General features: G+C 35.7%; 1 protein-coding gene across 1 annotated transcript in view; it reads right to left on the bottom strand.

The window, feature by feature from the left end:
* rols (zinc-RING finger and ankyrin repeat domain-containing protein rolling pebbles) overlaps positions 1-17,886 on the bottom strand; it is a 216,060-nt gene extending 198,174 nt beyond the window's left edge. Inside the window, 1 exon segment of the mRNA XM_081980743.1 lies at positions 17,741-17,886. The gene's annotated coding sequence lies outside the window, so the exon portion shown is untranslated.
* Positions 17,887-19,240: the final 1,354 nt, after the last annotated feature.

Raw genomic sequence — 19,240 nt, forward strand, 5'->3', positions numbered from 1 at the left:
AGTCTATTATCTAGATAGCTACTAACAAGATCCAGAGCTGTTTTATGCAAACCAGAACATTTCAATTTTTCATTGAGCAAGTTATGATCAAGACCCGATTGAATGGAGGGCAACAAATTAGTATTCATTATATAATCTCGAAGTTGTTGGCACATAATTTTTTCTAAACATTGAGACATAGTCGGTGAAATACTGATAGGACGAAAGTGTGAGACTAAATAGGCATTTGACTGCTTTGGAAGGATGACATTGCCCTTTTCCAGTTGAAGGGCAAGGCTTCCAGCGTGAGACATTGTGAGGAAGAAGTTTAGGCAAGACCAATTGTATCATCTTCAAATTGACACCATCTGTTGCACCAGATTTAAACTGGCAAATGAAGTTATGGCTAATTTCTCTAAATTTCAACTCATCGGTAATTCGTGGATGGGTTTTTTTGATGAGGATATTACATTTTTAGGGTCAAGTAACATTAGAATGCGAACATTGAAGGAAGAAGTGGTTAAAGTCATCCGGGAGAGCAATATCTAACAGAGACGTTGTAGAAGTAGACTTAGTATTGTGTCTTAGTATCTTTTAGGGTCAGTTTGGAGAAAAGCTTATTTCTTTTCCGTTCTGATTGAAATATTTACATGATTTCTTAGAGACTTATTATAGTCATTCCAAAGCGATTCAGATTTGTATTTTTTACAGTGAGAAAAGGCCTTACCTTTTAATTTAGTCATAAGCTTTAAGTTGCAGGAGACATAGAATGTCTCACTTTTTTTAATGAAGCATGAACATCATCAATGTGAACCATTTGATTAATATCAGTTAACGAGTAGGGTAATCCCAGTTGATCAGAAGAAGTTAATTAAAGTTAAAAGAAAAATCTTTATACATTTTTATAAAAAACAAACAGTTAGATTTTTGGAAACACCATGCAATGGTCAGATATCTCCAACACAGAGACGTCAGCAACCACATCACTTGTAACTCAATACAGTTCTTACACAAGTACTTTTACTTGTGGTTTTGGTATCCTTTCAACTACAAATAATTTTAACCGGCAACCTGACAATTTTATGTATGTTTTCCTAAAATTATTAATATTCCCCGAACCAAAACGGTTATATTTGCTTGAAATACGACCTAAAGCAAAATATACATAATTTAAATTGTGTGAGCCATGACCAAGGTCAAAAACTTGATCCTTGTTCTCGGTACTAAAATTAGATCCCCAGCAAAGACAACTGCACAGATCAAATCAGACGTTTTATTTGCAGCAGTCTGACTAAAATAAACCGTTTTCGATGTAATGCTTAATTTCAGGTCAATGCTACCATGTTGAGAAGTCTAGTGAACAATGCGTGGAATTGCTGAAATATTTCAACTAGATTTCAGAAAATAACTGGTTATAATTAACTTAAAATGGTTGGTTTTGGGGCATCTTAGCAAAAGCTGCGAAAAGTTTTTTGTATAAAATGCAACTCTCTCTTCAACCAGTCAGAGTGTAATCGAAAAACTTGGATGAAATTGCTTTAGTTAGTTGTGGAGGAAATCTATAGTATATTTCGCAGGAGTTAAATATTTGTTATTCCAATTCCTACTTTACAGTTGCTTTTGCGCATACAAATAGGAGACTAACCAAAATAAAACGCAGAAAATAAATGTGTCCAGAATATTTAAACACATTAACACAAAATGACTTTTTGTATAAAAGCACGAACACACAGGCTTTATTTGTCAAAATCAGAGAGAGAATAGTATATTGTGTACAACAAGCGTGGATATGATGTCCGTATTGCACGAGGACGAATTTAATACTTAAACGGACGAGGACAATATGATCAATCCACACCAGTTTTTCAAAAATATATTTCACTATGAAGTTAAATTGAAAAACAACGTAGAAATTCCCCTTTTACGCTTTTTTGATAATTTTTTCAATAATCGAGTGGTTGAACTTGTTGTCTAAAAATGCGGTTAAAACCGTAATTTTCTTACTCCAAATTTTAATCGAATACCACGTGATGTCTGTCACTAATATCAAACTTTGACTAGAATTTTCAAGGATTACATTTTAACACAGTTTTCGAAATAGGACGATTTTGCAACGCAGAAATCATGGTTTATAAACGTTTTCGTGCAGTAATCTATTTAAAACGAGTTTCAGAGATTTATGACAGTTATTTTCACAATTCTCACGTGACCGCCCAGCTAAATAGTGTGCTACATTCACGTGACAATTGTCACTAACGTCAAAACTGACAAACTGTGTTAAAAAATTGCAAAAATCATGGTTTATAAACGTTTTCGTGCAGTAATTTATTTAAAACGAGTTTCAGAGATTTATGACAGTTATTTCAACAATTGTCACGTGACCGTCTAGCTAAATAGTGTCCTACAATCACATGACAAATGTCACTAACACAAAAGCTGCCAAACTGTGTTAAAAAATTGCAAAAATCAGGATTTAGAAACGTTTTCTTGCAGTATTTGATATAAAACGTGTTTCTGACATTTTGGACAGTTATTTTGACAATGGTCACGTGACTCTCTAGCTAAATAGTGTTCTAGAATCACGTGACAACTGTCACTAACGTCAAAAATGTCAAATTGTGCTCAAAAATTGCAAAAATCATGGTTTAGAGATGTTTTCTTGCAGTATTCGACTTAAAACGCGTTTCTGAGATTTATGACAGTTATTTTGACAATGGTTACTTGACTGTCTAGCTAAATAGTGTTCTAGAATCACGTGCCAACTGTCACTACGGTCAAAACTGACAAACTGTGTTAAAAAATTGCAAAAATAATGGTTTAGAAATGTTTTCTTGTAGTATTTGATATAAAACGTGTTTCTGACATTTATGACAATTATTTTGACAATTGTCACGTGACCGTCTAACTAAATAGTGTGCTACTGTCACGTGACCACTGTCAATAACGTCAAAATTGTCAAACCATGCTCTAAAGTTGCAAAAATCAGGGTTTAGAAACGTTTTCTTGCAGTATTTGATATAAAACGTGTTTGACATTTATGACAGTTATTTTGACAATTGTCACGTCATCGTCTAGCTAAATAGTGTCCTATAATCACATGACAACTGTCACCAATGTCAAAACTGACAAACTCTGTTAAAAAATTGCAAAAATTTGGGTTTAGAAACGTTTTCTTGTAGTATTCGATTTAAAACGTGTTTCCTGAGACTTATGGCAGTTATTTTGCCATGGTCACGTGACCGTCTAGCTAAATAGTGTTCTACAATCACGTGACAACTGTCACTAACGTCAAAAATGTCAAATTGTGCTCAAAAATTGCAAAAATCATGGTTTGGAAACGTTTTCTTGTAGCATTCGATTTAGAACGTTTTTCTGAGATTTATGGCAGTTATTTTGACAATGGTCACGTGACCGTCTATCAAAGTAGTGTCCTACAATCACGTGACAACTGTCACTAACGTCAAAACTGACAAATTATATTAAAAAATTGCAAAAATCAGGATTTAGAAACGTTTTCTTGCAGTATTTGATATAAAACGTGTTTCTGCCATTTTGGACAGTTATTTTGACGATGGTCACATGACCGTCTAGCTAAATAGTGTTCTACAACCACGTGACAACTGTCACTAACGTCAAAAATTTTCAAATTGTGCTCAAAAATTTGCAAAAATCATGGTTTAGAGACGTTTTCTTGCAGCATTCGACTTAAAACGCGTTTCTGAGATTTATGACAGTTATTTTGACAATGGTCACTTGTCTGTCTAGCTAAATAGTATTCTAGAATCACGTGACAACTGTCGCTCACGTTAATACTGACGAATTGTGTTAAAAAAGTTGCAAAAATCATGGTTTGGAAACGTTTTCTTGTAGCATGCAATTTTTAAGCGTGTTTCTGAGATTTATGACCGTTATTTTGACAATTGTCACGTGACCGTCTAGCTAAATAGTGTCCTAAAATCACGTGACAATTGTCACTAACGTCAAAACTGACAAACTGTGTTAAAAAATTGCAAAAATCCTGGTTTATAAACGTTTCCTTGCAGTAATCTATTTAAAACGTGTTTCAGAGATTTATGACAGTTATTTTCACAATTGTCACGTGACCGTCTAACTAAATAGTGTCCTACAATCACGTGGAAACTGTCACCAATGTCAAAACTGACACACTGTGTTAAAAAATTGCAAAAATCATGGTTTATATACGTATTCTTGGAGTAATCTATTTAATTCTTCTATTTTGCGAAAACCGCATTGCTCTACCTTTGCTAGTTTTGGAGATACCCCCTTCGAAAACCATCGAATTTGAGACACTCTGTACAGGTTAATTAGAAGAAAAGCTTGAGTGGTTCTTAAATAATAGCTCAGTGTCCCATTATCCCATTTATTTTGAATTCAGGGGATAAACTTGCGAGAGCCCGTTCAGTTCTGTTATCTCTTTATTTTGTTCTAATTGAAACATTTTATTTTCCGATTTCTTACCATTATTCGAAAATTTAATTACATTTAAAAACAAAATTTGCTTCGCCCACAAGATACGTTGCTGTTTCGTAACAAAATCATTATTTAAACTTTTTATGTAACCACTACCAAAATTACCTTTCGAGTATGTAGTAGAATCCGTATTGAGTAATTACTCTAAGTGGAGAGACTGAAAACTTGTATCAGGAAAGTAGATTACCGAAATCCGGGTTTCGAGAGGGTTTTAATTCGGGTAAATAGGTTTGTTATGTTTCGGGTCGGAGGCTAATGTCCTAAATAATGATCCTATTAGAACGATAAATAGTTGCGTTGGAGCTACAGCCCAACTTTATGTAAGACGACACTGACAATAGATTGATCGCATATTAAGAGCAGCATTAGGTTCAAAGCTAAAAAATTCAAAATTAAAAATGTTTTCTTTTCTTATTCGAAATAACTTATTGTTATCCCAAAATCAAAGGTGAATAGTTCAGTCACAAAAGTCAAATAACGGGAATAACCCAATAGTTTCTGCTCTACCTATTGAGGCTCATTTAGTTATTTGCCTATAAACGACCTATTTAGAAAAAGTAAGATTAAAGACATTATTACCTTCGAAGAGAGGCTTCGAGAGGAAAATAGAAAGAAGGAAATCTATAAGAATGACATGGTGCCTGCATTCAGGAAAATTGCTAAACTCCAAGCCAATATATATGATAATGCGGACTTAGATCTGTCATGTCTTTTACCAATTTCAAATCGTCGTCACTTGGCATTCAAAGTTTTATGATTTTCGCAGACGCTACAGCACAGAAAAAATTGTGGTAAATATCAATTTAGTCAGGAATTAGGTCAAATATACGTTTTCTTTCCTCCTCTACCATTTGTTCCCAATATAAAGAAGATGAGAAGATTATTAATTACGTCTGTCTTCAGCTACTCTATTCCCTTTTAAGTTCATCGTCCTTAGGGTACCTTCACCCTCGTCGCAGATGTTTCGTCTCTGCGTATCCGGTAAATGTGTTACGTTTATTTTTTTCTTCTCGATTAATCACGTTCGCGGCACACACACACAAAGATTAGGGATGAGTATTTAGGGTTATCATATTTTAGAAACAAACCTGCCTTATTATGTCATACTTTTTTCAGACATTTTCTACTCGACAGGAAACTGGTTTAAGTAAAGTAAACCACCAACTTTTTGTACAAAGTTCAACGGACGAATACACGAAAAGTTGTTTTAACTGTGATTACGGTCTGGAAAAGGATGCGAGCTGCCTTTCAGTTTGGAAACAAATAATTTTCCGAAATGAAAACCAGAAATCTCTGATGTTCTATTGTGACACGCAGATTGTATGGTTGTAGTGTAGTTGTGGCTTTTGTATCCGTTCTCTGGAAAAACAAAACTCATTGTCTTATTTTTGGTTTTAATTACGGCTTTCCAAAAAAATACAAAGCTATGTAGGAAGATTAGCACTGCTGTGTGTAAAAACGACTTTTACATTTTAAGGAAGGGTTATTATTAGTATAAGTAGTAGTATATAATTAAGATGAAAAAAATTGGAAGAGTAAGCGCCAGCAGAGGTGGAAAAGGTTTGGAGCAACATAACAACTGCTATAATAGAAACTCAGGAACAAGAAATTACATTGGCATACAGTAAGAGGCAGGAATGGATGACTTCTGAAATATTAGATCTAATGTCAGAAAGGAGGACACAAAATCCAGTAAACTACAAAAACCTTGACAAGGCAGTGGCTATCTGATAGTGGCTATCAGAGAAATGCTCTGAAATCGAAAAACTCCAAAGTAAACACGACTTTTTTCAACAAGTAAACAATTCTTTTTTAGAATCCCCATTAAATGTCCTATTTGACAGTGTGGAAAACAATAGAAAACGTGGTACAATCAGGGAGAAAAGTGGTGTCAAAGCTTGAACTGCCAAAAACACAGTTTGTGGAGACAGTCAGGGACAAAATCGCGTGTAAAACCCATTTCGAGTGAGAAAATGACTGTTTTAAGCACATTTTTAGAATCCTCTTTAAATTTCCTATTTGACAGCCTGAAGAACACTACAAAACTTGGTACAGTCAGGGAGAAAAGTGGTGTCAAAGTTTGAACTGCCCAAAACACAGTTTGTAGAGGCAGTCACGGACAAAATCGCGTGGAAAACCCACTTGGAGTGAGAAATTGATTGTTTTAAGCACATTTTTAGAATCCTCATTAAATTTCCTATTTGACAGCCTGAGAAACAATAGAAAACTTGGTACAGTCAGGGAGAAAAGTGGTGTCAAAGTTTGAACGGCCAAAAACACAGTTTGTAGAGACAGTCACGGACAAAATCGCGTGGAAAACTCATTTGGAGTGAGAAAATGACTGTTTTAAGCACATTTTTAGAATCCTCATTAAATTTCCTATTTGACAGCCTAAAAAACACTACAAAACTAGGTACAGTCAGGGAGAAAAGTGGTGTCAAAGTTTGAACTGTCAAAAACACAGTTTGTGGAGACAGTCACGGACAAAATCGTGTGTAAAACCCATTTCGAGTGGGAAAATACCTGTTTTAGCCACATTTTTAGAATCCCCATTAAATGTCCTATTTGACAGTGTGGAAAACAATAGAAAACGTGGTACAGTCAGGGAGAAAAGTGGTGTCAAAGCTTGAACTGCCAAAAACACAGTTTGTGGAGACAGTCAGGGACAAAACCGCGTATAAAACCCATTTGGAGTGAGAAAATGACTGTTTTAAGTACATTTTTAGAATCCTCTTTAAATTTCCTATTTGACAGCCTGAAAAACACTACAAAACTTATTATAGTCAGGGAGAAAAGTGGTGTCAAAGTTTGAACTGCCAAAAACACAGTTTAGAGAGACAGTCACGGACAGAATCGCGTGTAAAACCCATTTTGAGTGTGAAAATGACTGTTTTAAGCACATTTTTAGAATCCTCTTTAAATTTCCTATTTGACAGCCTAAAAAACACTACAAAACTAGGTACAGTCCGGGAGAAAAGTGGTGTCAAAGTTTAAACTGCCAAAACACAGTTTGTGGAGACGAGACAGTCAGGCACAAAATAGCGTGTAAAACCCACTGGGAGTGAGAAAATAACTGTTTTAGCCTCATTTTTAGAATCCCCATTAAATGTCCTATTTGACAGCCTGAAAAACAATAGAAAACGTGGTACAGTCAGGGAGAAAAGTGGTGTCAAAGTTTGAACTGCCAAAAACAAAGTTCGTGGAGACAGTCAGGGACAAAATAGCGTGTAAAACCCATTTCGAGTGAGAAAATGACTGTTTTAAGCACATTTTTAGAATCCTCATTAAATTTCCTATTTGACAGTCTGAAAAACACTACAAAACTTGGTATAGTCAGGGAGAAAAGTGGTGTCAAAGTTTGAACTGCCAAAAACACAGTTTAGAGAGACAGTCACGGACAGAATCGCGTGTAAAACCCATTTTGAGTGGGAAAATGACTGTTTTAAGCACATTTTTAGAATCCTCATTAAATTTCCTATTTGACAGCCTAAAAACACGACAAAACTAGGTACGGTCAGAGAGAAAAGTGGTGTTAAAAGTTGAACTGCCAAAAACACAGTTTGTAGAGATAGTCACGGACAAAATTGCGTGGAAAATCCATTTGGAGTGAGAAAATGACTGTTTTAAGCACATTTTTAGAATGCTCATTAAATTTCCTATTTGACAGCCTGAAAAACACTACAAAACTTGGTACAGTCAGGGAGAAAAGTGGTGTCAAAGTTTGAACTGCCAAAAACACAGTTTGTGGAGACAGTCAGGGACAAAATAGCGTGTAAAACCCATTTCGAGTGAGAAAATGACTGTTTTAAGCACATTTTTAGAATCCTCATTAAATTTCCTATTTGACAGCCTAAAAAACACTACAAAACTTGGTAGAGTCAGGGAGAAGAGGGGTGTCAAAGTTTGAACTGCCAAAAACACAGTTTGTAGAGACAGTCACGGACAAAATCGCGTGGAAACCCACTTGGAGTGAGAAATTGATTGTTTTAAGCACATTTTTAGAATTCTCATTAAATTTCCTATTTGACAGCCTACAAAACACTACAAAACTGGGTACAGTCCAGGAGAAAAGTGGTATCAAAGTTTAAACTGCCAAAACACAGTTTGTGGAGACGAGACAGTCAGGCACAAAATAGCGTGTAAAACCCACTGGGAGTGAGAAAATAACTGTTTTAGCCTCATTTTTAGAATCCCCATTAAATGTCCTATTTGACAGCCTGAAAAACAATAGAAAACGTGGTACAGTCAGGGAGAAAAGTGGTGTCAAAGTTTGAACTGCCAAAAACAAAGTTCGTGGAGACAGTCAGGGACAAAATAGCGTGTAAAACCCATTTCGAGTGAGAAAATGACTGTTTTAAGCACATTTTTAGAATCCTCATTAAATTTCCTATTTGACAGTCTGAAAAACACTACAAAACTTGGTATAGTCAGGGAGAAAAGTGGTGTCAAAGTTTGAACTGCCAAAAACACAGTTTAGAGAGACAGTCACGGACAGAATCGCGTGTAAAACCCATTTTGAGTGGGAAAATGACTGTTTTAAGCACATTTTTAGAATCCTCATTAAATTTCCTATTTGACAGCCTAAAAAACACGACAAAACTAGGTACGGTCAGAGAGAAAAGTGGTGTTAAAAGTTGAACTGCCAAAAACACAGTTTGTAGAGATAGTCACGGACAAAATTGCGTGGAAAATCCATTTGGAGTGAGAAAATGACTGTTTTAAGCACATTTTTAGAATGCTCATTAAATTTCCTATTTGACAGCCTGAAAAACACTACAAAACTTGGTACAGTCAGGGAGAAAAGTGGTGTCAAAGTTTTAACTGCCAAAAACACAGTTTGTGGAGACAGTCAGGGACAAAATAGCGTGTAAAACCCATTTCGAGTGAGAAAATGACTGTTTTAAGCACATTTTTAGAATCCTCATTAAATTTCCTATTTGACAGCCTAAAAAACACTACAAAACTTGGTAGAGTCAGGGAGAAGAGGGGTGTCAAAGTTTGAACTGCCAAAAACACAGTTTGTAGAGACAGTCACGGACAAAATCGCGTGGAAACCCACTTGGAGTGAGAAATTGATTGTTTTAAGCACATTTTTAGAATTCTCATTAAATTTCCTATTTGACAGCCTACAAAACACTACAAAACTGGGTACAGTCCAGGAGAAAAGTGGTATCAAAGTTTAAACTGCCAAAACACAGTTTGTGGAGACGAGACAGTCAGGCACAAAATAGCGTGTAAAACCCACTGGGAGTGAGAAAATAACTGTTTTAGCCTCATTTTTAGAATCCCCATTAAATGTCCTATTTGACAGCCTGAAAAACAATAGAAAACGTGGTACAGTCAGGGAGAAAAGTGGTGTCAAAGTTTGAACTGCCAAAAACAAAGTTCGTGGAGACAGTCAGGGACAAAATAGCGTGTAAAACCCATTTCGAGTGAGAAAATGACTGTTTTAAGCACATTTTTAGAATCCTCATTAAATTTCCTATTTGACAGTCTGAAAAACACTACAAAACTTGGTATAGTCAGGGAGAAAAGTGGTGTCAAAGTTTAAACTGCCAAAACACAGTTTGTGGAGACGAGACAGTCAGGCACATAATAGCGTGTAAAACCCACTTGGAGTGAGAAAATAACTGTTTGAGCCACATTTTTAGAATCCCCATTAAATGTCCTATTTGACAGCCTGAAAAACAATAGAAAATGTGGTACAGTCAGGGAGAAAAGTGGTGTCAAAGTTTGAACTGCCAAAAACAGTTTGAGGAGACAGTCAGGGACAAAATAGCGTGTAAAACCCATTTCGTGTGAGAAAATGACTGTTTTAAGCACCTTTTTAGAATCCTCATTAAATTTCCTATTTGACAGCCTAAAAAACACGACAAAACTAGGTACGGTCAGAGAGAAAAGTGGTGTCAAAGTTTGAACTGCCAAAAACACAGTTTGTAGAGACAGTCACGGACAAAATCGCGTGGAAAACCCATTTGTAGTGAGAAAATGACGGTTTTAAGCACATTTTTAGAATCCTCATTAAATTTCTTGTTCGGTAGTCTTAAAAAACACTACGAAATTTGGTACAGTCAGGGAGAAAAGTGGTATCAAAATTTGAACTGCCAAAAACACAGTTTGTAGAGACAGTCACGGACAAAATCGCGTGTAAAACCCGTTTGGAGTGAGAAAATGACTCTTTTAGCCACATTTTTCGAATCCTCATTAAATTTCCTATTTGACAGCCTGAAAAACACTACAAAACTTGGTACAGTCAGGGAGAAGAGTGGTGTCAAAGTTTAAACTTCCAAAAACACAGTTTGTAGAGACAGTCACGGACAAAATCGCGTGGAAACCCGATATAACAAAAGAAGTCATCGGGAGGCACTGTTCTCTTTGAACGTCTTAACTCAAAGATGCAGAGATATGAACGTGAACGTATATGCATGTTTCCTTGACTACAAAAAAGCGTTTGACTGCGTTAAGCACGACAAACTAATAGAGATTCTTCAAGCTACGGGAATAGACAAAGAAGAAATCATAATCATTTCACAGTTATACTGGCATCAAACGGCAGAAGTTAAAGTTGAGCAATCAACATCAGAGGCAATCATAATAAAAAGGGGAGTGAGGCAGGGCTGTATCCTATCACCACTTTTAATTTATATTCTGAAACTATTTTTAGAGAAGCGCTGCAGGGGGTTCAAAGAGGAATCAAAATCAATGGATTCATTGTTAACAATCTGAGATACGCCGACGACTGTGTTGTGCAGGCAGATAATCTGGCCGATTTACAAGACTTAATGAATCGTATAGTAAGCCACAGTAAACGGCATGAACTATTCACGAATACGTCCAAAACTAAGCTTCTTGTTTTTTCAAAGACGAACATAGTTGCCAATTTGTCCATTAACAATATACAGATAGAACAAGTTAATTCATTTAGATACCTAGGGACTATCATTAATAATCAGTGCGACCCCAAGATCGAAATAAAAGCGCGAATTGAGCAGGCCAGAAAAACATTTATTGATATGAAGCAATTTTCCGAACTGAGCCTAGAACTTAGAATGCGCATGATCAGATGTTATATATTTTCAACCTTGTTATATGGTAGTGAAGGATGAACTCTCGATGCGACTACAGAGAAAAAGCTGGACGCTTTTGAGATGTATTTATACCGCCGTATGTTAAGAATATCGTGGGTGCAGAGAATCACCAACTTGGAAGTCTTTGCGCGGATGGAAAAATCAAATAAACTGATGCTGATCGTTAAGGAAAAAAAAACGGGATACATAGGCCACATAATCAGAGGCGTAAGGTATGAACTCTTCAGACTAATCATTGAAGGAAAAAGATCAGAAGGAAGAAGACAAAACTCCTGGCTGAAAGACTTAAGAAGTTGGTTTGGATGTACCTCAATTGACATCTTCAGAGCTGCTACATCCAGAATAATGATTGCCAATTGGATCGCCAACCTCCGGCGGGAGACGGCGAATTAAGAAGAAGAAGATTATTAGTATATAACTACACTTTTGTAAAATGCCTTAGAGCACGTGTGACGTGCTATAATTTACCTACAACCAAGTTTAAAGCGCTGCTTTCTCAACTCATATAATTTAGAATTTGTTTTTTCTTTGCTATATCCGAACCGATCAACACTTCAATGGGCGTCAATCATTAATATTGCATATTTCTATACCCAAACTTTGATGATGATGATGATGATGAGAATGTTCTAGTGCAGTTCCTCCAAACAAACAATGAATGAGATTCTCTTTTCCTTTCTTAGGAAGACCAACCTTTTCTGCAGTGGATTGTAAAATATACCTTCTCTGTGATTCAGTGTCAATCAAAGCTCGTACTTTGCAACTCTTGTTACCAGCTCCATGCGCAAATAAAGTCTGAAGAAATACATTAAACTGTTGGGTAACACTCAAATTGTAAACCTCACTTTCATTATTTTTCTTGTCAATCTCTTCCTGATTTTGATTTTTGATTCGATTTTAACTTGTCTTTGACAAATTAAACACTTTATGTACCCCCTTCATCGACTTGATGTATTACTAAACTTCAAACAACAGAAACATGCCTTCTTGTCAGGCAAAATCCTAGAACTAACTTTTTGGCACTGGGCGGTTATATGAGGTCCATTACAAAAAACGTATTTTACACCAGAACTGTTCAGTAACCCTGCAGCTGTTGCTATATTACCACCATCCATTTTTGCCTTTCGAAAGTTAGTACTCGATTTATCAGGCCTATTTGATTTTTGTCTCGTCAGACCAAAACCCTCTGATGCAAGTGACACCCTCTGCTCATTCTCAACCCTCTGAAGAAACTGCATAAGGCTCTTCATTCGAACATCCAAAGATTTACCTTCTAGTTTACCATCAGCTGTTGTCCCTTCTTTTGCGTTAAAACATGAAGGACGATGCCACACTCTGAGCAACTCCTCTGGTATACGTGACTCTATCAATGGAAAGAGAATGGCTGAGTATTTTTCTGAAACTATTCTCAAGGTCTCTAGAGATCTTAGTTGAGTTTCAATCCCATAATATAATTCAGAAACATTAACAATTTTAGTCTTTGAAGCTGCGTTGCTTAATACGAGACGTAACAACTCCCTTATGTACACTTCTATCTAAAGGTCTTCTCTTCCAAAACGTGACTTTAAACTTTCAATAATTCTGCTGTAATTCTCCCTTGTAGCAGGAAATCTCTCAACTATATTTCGGGCTCGACTTCCTTATCAGCCCTATTACCTTACCTTATCAGCTAAATCAATTTCTTGATCTTCATCAATTTTCCTAAACTGGGCCCAAAAAGACAGCCAGTCTTTGATGGTACCGTCAAACTTCTTAAACTGGATTGTAGGTAACTTAAACTTTCTATTACTTGCAACATTGGATGAACCTGATATTTGAGTAACATTGTCATCTGTAGATTGTCGTATCTGCAGCAAATTATCACACCGAATAGTTAATTTTTTCTCACGTCGAATATAATCATCAATAGTACAATTTTGAGCTTGCAACACTGTAAAAGTCAGTTGACATCTGTCAAAATTAGTCACGTGACTTTTAAAATGTGGTTTAAAATTAAAAAAATTAGGTAAATTAAAATTAGACTATTTTAGACAGTTGTAAAAGCTGAAATTGCAAGAGACACATCACGTGACTTTGATTATGCCATTTTAGAGGTTGCAACACTGTTCAAGCAAACTGACACCTGTCAAAAACAGTCACGTTACATTAAAATGTAATTTAAATGTTGATCATTTGGTAAATTAAATTAAGATAGTTGTAAAAGCTGAAATTGTAAAATACACGTTACGTAACGTTAATAATCCAATTTTGAGCTGGCAACACTGTAAAAGCCAGTTGACATTGTCAAAAACCGTCACGTGAACTTCAAAACGCAGTTTAAACTTTGAAAAATGGGAAATTAAATTTAGACAGTTGTGAAAACTTAAATGGCAAAATACACGTTACGTGACGTTAAAAATGCAATTCTGCACGGTCTTGCAACACTGTAAAGGTCAGTTGACATCTCTCAAAATTAGTCACGTGACTTTTAATATGTGGTTTAAAATTAAAAAATTAGGTAAATTAAATTTAGACTATTTTAGAAAGTTGTAAAAGCTGAAATTGCTAGAAACACGTCACGTGACTTTGATTATGTCATTTTAGAGGTTGCAACACTGTTCAAGTCATCTGACATCTGTCAAAAACAGTCACGTGACATTAAAATGTAATTTACATGTTGATCATTTGGTAAATTAAATTTAGACAGTTGTAAAAGCTGAAATTGTAAAATACACGTTACGTAACGTTGAAAATGCAATTCTGCATGTTCTTGCAACACTGTAAAGGCCAGTTGACATCTGTCAAAATTAGTCACGTGATTTTTAAAATGAGGTTTAAAATTTGAAAATGTGGTAAACTAAATTTAGACTATTTTAGACAGTTGTCAAAGCTGAAATTGCAAGAAACACGTCACGTGACTTTGATTATGTCATTTTAGAGCTTGCAACACTGTTCAAGCCATCTGACACCTGTCAAAAACAGTCACGTTACATTAAAATGTAATTTAAATGTTGATCATTTGGTAAATTAAATTCAGACAGTTGTAAAAGCTGAAATTGTAAAATACACGTTACGTCACGTTGATAATGCAATTCTGCATGTTCTTGCAACACTGTAAGGCCAGTTGACACCAGTCAAAATTAGTCACGTGACCTTTAAAGTGTGGTTTCAAATTTAAAAATTCGGTAAACTAAATTTAGACTATTTTAGAAAGTTGTAAAAGCTGAAATTGCAAGACTTACATCACGTGACTTTGATTATGCCATTTTAGAGCTTGCAACGCTGTCCAAGTCAACTGACACCTGTCAAAAACAGTCACGTGACATTAAATTGTAATTTACATGTTGATCGTTTGGTAAATTAAATTTAGACAGTTGTAAAAGCTGAAATTGTAAAATACACGTTACGTGACGTTAATAATACAATTTTGAGTTTGCAACACTGTAAAAGTCAGTAGACATTGTCAATAACAGTCACGTGAACTTCAAAACGCAGTTTAAACTTTGAAAAATGGTAAATTAAATTTAGACAGTTGTAAAAGCTGAAATTGTAAAATACACGTTACGTAACGTTAATAATACAATTTTGAGCTTGCAACACTGTAAAAGTCAGTTGACATTGTCAAAAACAGTCACGTGAACTTCAAAACGCAGTTTAAACTTTGAAAAATGGTAAATTAAATTTAGACAATTGTAAAAATTTAAATTGCAAAATACTCGTTGCGTGACGTTGAAAATGCAATTCTGCATGTTCTTGCAACACTGTAAAGGCCAGTTGACATCTGTCAAAATTAGTCACGTGACTTTTAAAATGTGGTTTAAAATTAAAAAATTAGGTGAATCAAATTTAGACTATTTTAGATAGTTGTAAAAGCTGAAGTTGCAAGAGACACATCACGTAAAGTTGATTATGTCATTTTAGAGCTTGCAACACTGTTCAAGCCAACTGACACGTGTCAAAAACAGTCATGTGACATTAAAATGTAATTTAAATGTTGATCATTTGGTAAATTAAATTTAGACAGTTGTAAAAGCTGAAATTGTAAAATATACGTTACGTGACGTTAATAATACAATTTTGAGCTTGCAACACTGTAAAAGTCAGTAGACATTGTCAAAAACAGTCACGTGAACTTCAAAACGCAGTTTAAACTTTGAAAAGTGGTAAATTAAATTTAGACAGTTGTAAAAGCTGAAATTGTAAAATACACGTTACGTGACGTTAATAATACAATTTTGAGCTTGCAACACTGTAAAAGTCAGTTGACATTGTCAAAAACAGTCACGTCATCTTAAAAATGTAGTTTAAATGTTGAAAAATTGCTAAATTTTTATAATAATTTATAATGAATATTGATGCAACTCAATATCATTGCTAGATACAGATTTTACCATATTAATTACATGTGCCTATGCTGTTGTGTTCATTTTAGTTAATTTTGTTATATTAAGACACCACAATTTTAAATATACAGATAATGCCTCAAAATACTCTCAAATACCTTATAAATATCTCAAAATGCTTCGTAATGTCTTGTAATACCTCACAATGCTTTGTAATAATGGGAAAGTGCCTCATAATACCTCGAATTACCTCGAGTGTGTAAACCAAATGACTTCGGCGATCTACCACTCGGTTTTACATCATACAGTCGAAAATATGGTCTGGAAATACACACCAACAAAACACAGTTCATCGAGCAGTTCATGGTAGAAAAACCAAATTCCAACGGTATTTTATTGGTAGACGGAACTCCTTTAGTATAACTTGGATACTCGCTTCCACAGAAACCTAAATGAGAACTGGGACCATTCTGTGGAGATGCGAACGCGTATTGAGAAAGTCAGAACAGCATTTTTCACGATGAAAAAAGTCTTACAGCTGTCAACAAAAATTTGCCTTTTGCTATGCTACGTGTGTTTTCGATCCTTTTTTATGGGGTCGAATCGTGGACTCTTACGGAGGCTTTCTCCAAAATCGTTGAAGCATTTGAAATGTGGCTGTACCGAAGAACCCAACCTTGGCCAGAAGGAATAACTAATATGGAAGTGCTGAGAAGGAAAAGGAAAAAGAAGTCCTGAATATAGTTAAGACTCCAAAGGTACAATATCTGGGACATGTAATGCGTAATGAGAGCTGTAATGTCTTTTCGCAGAAGACCCTCCAAAGCAAGGTATATGGAGATAGAGGAGCGGGTAGAAGGAGAGTATCGTGGTTGAACAAATTTAGAACGTGGTTAACCAAGTCAGCTATTTCGCGTTGCAGTTAACCAAGTTCAAATAGCCTCTAAGAAGAAACAGTACTAAGTTATTGGGACAAATGTCAATAACCGAAACAACTATCCTAAAATAACTAGGAAGCATTTTTCTAAAAGCATCTATTTTTACAAAAATTTTTTACGCTTTCCTACATCGGCATCCTTTAGTGAATTGTTCACTTCCATCAATTTTACCTTTTAGTTACAAGTAACAAGGATGATAATTCTTTGGAATCAATAAAGCTTCAACTGACTTTGAGCGTCTATTAGAACGCACTCGAAGGGAACAAAAGCACACTTTATAAATGGGTTTTTAGCCTCACATTCACTGCATCTTCAAGCCACTACAGTTAAAAGTTCGATGGAAACGTGAAATCAAACAGGAAATTGCAGAAAGTTGGAAGTTTTACTTGTACACGGTGTTACAAGTAAAACAAAACAAATTTTTTTCTAATAATTGCAACTTTATGCAGTAAATTCCACAAAAATGCGAATGAATCAAGATAAAGATATCTAAACAAAAGTTTATGACAAAAGTTTACAGATGCAGCGTTGTCAGATCTACCCAAGTTAACTGCAAGTTACTTTTATCTATTTCTTACTGATTAATTGGTTCTTAAATGGGATCCCCTTCATAATTTATAGTACAGGGTGTTTGAGTTTTAACCACCCCTTAATACTAATCTAGTAGATGTTTTTGTTTTATTTTTTTCCTTTAGTATACAAGGTGTCCCAATTGTAGTAACAAATTAAAATGGTAATTTTTGTGTAAAATGTCTGTCTCGTTACAAAAATGTTACGGTTCTGTTGTAGGGTATTGTTTTCTAGTTTTCTAGAGATTGTTTAGAGATTCTAGGTGAAAACAATAGGAAAATGCTTTTTTGGCTAATTGATTTAAAATACATTTCTGTATTGATTTTCTTTCAAAAATAACTTTTAGACTTACCCAGATGAAGCCAAATTTACGGCACAAACACAACAAAATCAAACATAACTTCACTGAAAAACGAAAAACGACAAAGTTTTTGGTGTCCGCGTTACCGAAACGCACGTGGCAACGTGTTCGCGGGAGGTACTGCTCGAAGCAACCCCGGTGAAGTTTTGGTCGTTCCAGACCGATAAAACTGTCGCCTGGATCGTGCTAAAGTCAGAGGCGTGCACATTCAGGTGAGCTGAATTTAAGTAGGAAGTTAATTAGTCGCCTTTCCGCTTGATGTGAATGACATTTCCTTTGCTGGAATTATTGTAATTAAGTTCGTCTCACTAGCGGCTTTTGTAGTGTGTTGGTGTCAATGACGTTAGTGTTCGTTGTTGTAAAAATTTGTCATTTTTTATGATAGATTTTACAGCCACTAGTGCTGTAATGATTGTTTTAGGATTCCAGCCGAAACTTTCGTACAGTCAGGACGTGCCTAGTGATGGCGAAAAGCAAAACAATTTTGTTGTCATTTTATCGGTAAACTGTTAAGGAATTCCAAAAATGTATAAGTACTTCCTTCAAAAAAAAAAAGGATGCATCCTGGGAGTACGACTCAAACTAGGGCTCCCAGGACGACGGTTCAGTCGAAAACCCAAATCTTCTTCTCAGCAGCAATCATCAACGCAAAGAAGCAAAGCGTCAACTAAACACAGACACATCATCAACAACAACATCCACAACAAATCCAGCAACAACAAAGCAATTACACAACAATTATCCTGTATTTGTCCACGCTGTTTCTTCAACAACTCAGCCCAACTTGCAATCAAGTGGGAGGAACCCCAGCAACAAAGATATTATTAATAAGCAGGAAAGCAATTTTCTAATTAAGAGAAATGATGTCGACAAAACCACTGAAAACCTTCAACTCCTCAAGCCGAAATGAGACCACCATCAACAACTACTGGACCTAGATATCTCAGATGAGATGTTCTTAAAACACTTACGCAAGATGGGTTTGCAAGTTAGATTTTGTAAAAGAATCATCTCTAGGGAGAGAACAGCCCAAACTTGCTTATGAGACTAATAACAGGAGAACTCACCACGTAGGAGAAAGTAATGAATGATCGAGCAGTGCACTTCCTTTTCCGTGTGTTCAGGATGGTGAAGAGTAAACCACCACCACACATTCCTGCTCCAGGTAGTAAATGCAACTCTTTCGACCCCAGAACTGAAGACTGCAAGACACCAGTTAAATGCAACAAGTGCTTTGGACCAAACCAAGCCTCCTTTACCCCCCAGGGCTCTAATTCTTGAAAGCAGCGAACGGAATTCTGAAGAGAAGTGTTGATAAAATGTGGAGAGTGGACAATGGCAGGATCCTGTCACATGCTGCATACCCTTCTCTTGACCACTCCCTTTCCTCGTTTCAAGACTTCACATGCAGATGTGCTGCTTGCAAATTAGATGATCACGCTGCATGGAGCATGAGTTCATCAAAATTAAACTAAGAACTCACCACGTAGG

The sequence above is a fragment of the Ips typographus genome, linkage group LG5 (assembly GCF_016097725.1).
Source record: "Ips typographus isolate SLU linkage group LG5, UJ_Ityp_2.0, whole genome shotgun sequence".
Classification (NCBI taxonomy): Eukaryota; Metazoa; Arthropoda; class Insecta; order Coleoptera; family Curculionidae; genus Ips; species Ips typographus.